At 40.5% G+C, this 3,273-nt stretch overlaps 1 long non-coding RNA gene across 1 annotated transcript; it reads left to right on the top strand.

The window, feature by feature from the left end:
- Positions 1-779: 779 nt before the first annotated feature.
- Positions 780-2,869, top strand: LOC120427791 (uncharacterized). The gene is made up of 3 exons (XR_008211877.1): positions 780-1,762; positions 2,137-2,319; positions 2,399-2,869. It is a non-coding gene; the product is annotated as an uncharacterized LOC120427791 (long non-coding RNA).
- The last annotated feature ends 404 nt before the right edge of the window (positions 2,870-3,273 follow it).

Raw genomic sequence — 3,273 nt, 5'->3', positions numbered from 1 at the left:
TTGTGATCGGAATTATCGGGGTCATAAGGCTTCAACGAAGGATAAAATCCCTCTCCGCGCTGTTTAGCAGGTCGAACCTGTGTACTGGCCCTCAACGTATATTTCAACTCCGGCCTCCAGCGAATAATCCATCTATACAGCCATTCCACGTCAAACAGGAAGTCTCCAAATCAAAAGTGCTCCGATTTGGCTCAAATTTGGAGTGGGGGTTCCTTGGCTCAAATAATTAGACCCGTATTTTTTTGTTTGGCGATTAGGGTGGTCCAATCCGAAATAGGGTGGTCCAAAAAATGGCATTTTTCGTCGATTTTTGCAAAAACCACAATTTTTAAAAATGCATATCTCCGGAACGGCTGAACCAATTTTAGAGCGCCACAATTCAAAAGAATGGTTATTAGTTGGGCTTTTAAGCAAAAATATGTTGAGGTCCAAAAAAAACTAGCTGAATATTTGAAAAGGTCCTATGAAAATTTCATTTGCCGATTTCAAGGTCACGGGACCAAAGAGCCCATGTCTGAAAATATTTTTCCCTGATTCCTTGTAATATTTTACATAACATATCAAAAATTTGCGGATATCCATTAACACGTTTCGGAGATATGATTTTTTTTAACATAAAAAGTGGGTTTTTCGACGCGCCGCGCGCAAAAAAGGGAAAATGACGAAAACGGGTAAAACTCCAGTTTTTTCACTAAAACTGCGATAACATAAAAATTTCAGCGAAGACCTATACATGTCTGGGTACCAAAAGTTGCGCAATCCGCAAATTTTTGATATGTTATGTAAAATATTACAAGGAATCAGGGAAAAATATTTTCAGACATGGGCTCTTTGGTCCCGTGACCTTGAAATCGGCAAATGAAATTTTCATAGAACCTTTTCAAATATTCAGCTAGTTTTTTTGGACCTCAACATATTTTTGCTTAAAAGCCCAACTAATAACCATTCTTTTGAATTGTGGCGCTCTAAAATTGGTTCAGCCGTTCCGGAGATATGAATTTTTGAAAATTGTGGTTTTTGCGAAAATCGACGAAAAATGCCATTTTTTGGACCACCCTATTTCGGATAGGACCACCCTAAGCGCCAAACAAAAAAATACGGGTCTAATTATTTGGGCCAAGGAACCCCCACTCCAAATTTGAGCCAAATCGGAGCACTTTTGATTTGGAGACTTCCTGTTTGACGTGGAATGGCTGTATATACTTCGTGGTAACTCACCAATTGTTGAAAAGGTAATTAGCAAAAACATTAAAATTAACGAAATCACTACAAGAAAATAAATTAAATAACACATGCACATGAACATTTTAAAATTCAATAAATAGCATGCAAATAAATAAATTAAAAAAATGAATAAGTTTATGACAGGGGCTCCGGAGCAATTATGTACAAAAGTAAAGTCATGTGTGACTATCCATGAAATATTTCAACGTTGTCGGAGTTGCGGTTTAGTACACTATCTCGAGATCTCGTTATCACCGTTGTGTCTGTGTGCATGCGATCTTATCAGGGAACTCACAGAATCTGTCAATCATCTGTCACTAAAATGTGCTTTAAGATGCTGTAAACATGTGAAAAGTGTGTTGAGATTTTAATTGGAGAATTTTTGGGTGCGCGCGGGGCGAAAATTGGTTTTATCATGTTTATTTTCGTACGAAATTTAATGGCCATGTTGATCTCTGTGGATAACAACGATTTTCGCTTGGTAATCCCTGAAAATTTCCTCTTAAAACTCAACACTAAACTCTATGACTATGAAAACGTAAGTATGGTGAACAGTAGCAATCTATGTTTCCCGATTGTTAATTGACAGGATATTTTATAATTTGAAAATTCTAGTGATCGTGACATAAACAGTGAATAGTTTCCCTAACAAGTCCGCCTCTTCCCTTTAAACACATTCACACACACTGCTGCAGATCAAATTATGTTTACGATCTTGCATGCAAGTTATGTAAACGCGCACAGGATGAAATGCACTTGCACTCTCTCCCTCTCATTCATTCATAGAAAACTTTTACAACTCCTCTCTCCTCTCCGTTCACTCATAAATATTCTTTTACTGGTACCAGATTTTAAAATCATTCAAAACAAATTAAAACGATAAATTCATTGATTTTTTTATTTTTTTGCTAGCTTTTTGGAACGATCCTTAATTTGTCGTACGTCGTGTACCTAATGACACCCACGTACTGGTTCCTAAGCGCGGTGCATCCACTATGCCACCTACTTTTTGGATTTTCCTGACATTTCCCGCCCGAACGCTGCAGACCTTCTTGGAGTTGACAAACTGGAGTAGTCGGTTGGTTTAGGAAAAAGGTTTGATCATAACTCGTACCGTACCTCAATTTTAATCCGCGGTTCAGCTTTCGGTGACTAAATGTAGGTTTTGTTTTAGATCCTTTACGCCTTGAGATCGGCAGCCGAGAACACGCCGAGGGACTTTCCGTTCAAGTCCGACACCTCGTACGAGCTGGTGCCCTTCTTACGGACGATGATGCACGGTGTGTACTGGGGTCCGAGCTTGGCGTTGTATTGGTGTCCTGCCGACGACTGACGAAAGCTTTTTTTATACACACGCTGACCCACATCGAAACTTGTTGAGTATCGCTGGTGTCTAAGGTCGTACTTCCGTTTAGTCTCCTCGTGAGCTTTTTTCAGCTGCTCTCTCACGAACTCATAAATTCTCTTCGTTACTCCGTCGAATTTTTTCATTCTCTCTTCCTCGCTGAGTTCTTGCTCCTTCTCAAGCCTGTGATCCGATCCCTTACTGATGATCTCGTGACCAAAAACGACGCAATGCGGACTAAATTTAGTCGTCGAGTGAATGGTGTTATTAAGCACGAACTCGATTTCCGACAATTTTGTGTCCCAAAGCAAGCTTCTGGTCAAGCTTCACGTACGATCGAATCATAGCGTTGATGGTGCGGTTAAGACGTTCCACCGGGTTCGCCTGACTTCGGTGCCGCGCATTAGCCCAGTGCTGAACATCATAACGTTCCAGCAAACTCTGGAACTCTTTCGACAAAAACGTCGTCTTGTTGTCACTGATTAGGATTTGGGGAGTGGACAGTCGTCGAAACCACAACTCTTCCAGAATCTTGCAAGCACTAATCGCAGAAATCTTTTTCACGGGAACAAGCAGGCAATATTTAGAAAATAGATCCATGATCACTAATAAATGGGCGTTGCCCTGCTTGCTCCGTGGCAGAGACTGGATATAGTCGATGCATATGATCTGGAAGGGTCGCGTAGCGACACGCTGTTTCCCAT

The sequence above is a fragment of the Culex pipiens genome, chromosome 1 (assembly GCF_016801865.2).
Source record: "Culex pipiens pallens isolate TS chromosome 1, TS_CPP_V2, whole genome shotgun sequence".
NCBI classification, from domain to species: Eukaryota; Metazoa; Arthropoda; class Insecta; order Diptera; family Culicidae; genus Culex; species Culex pipiens.
Note: the sequence above shows the minus strand (reverse complement) of the source record. Positions and strands in the feature narration are given on the sequence as shown.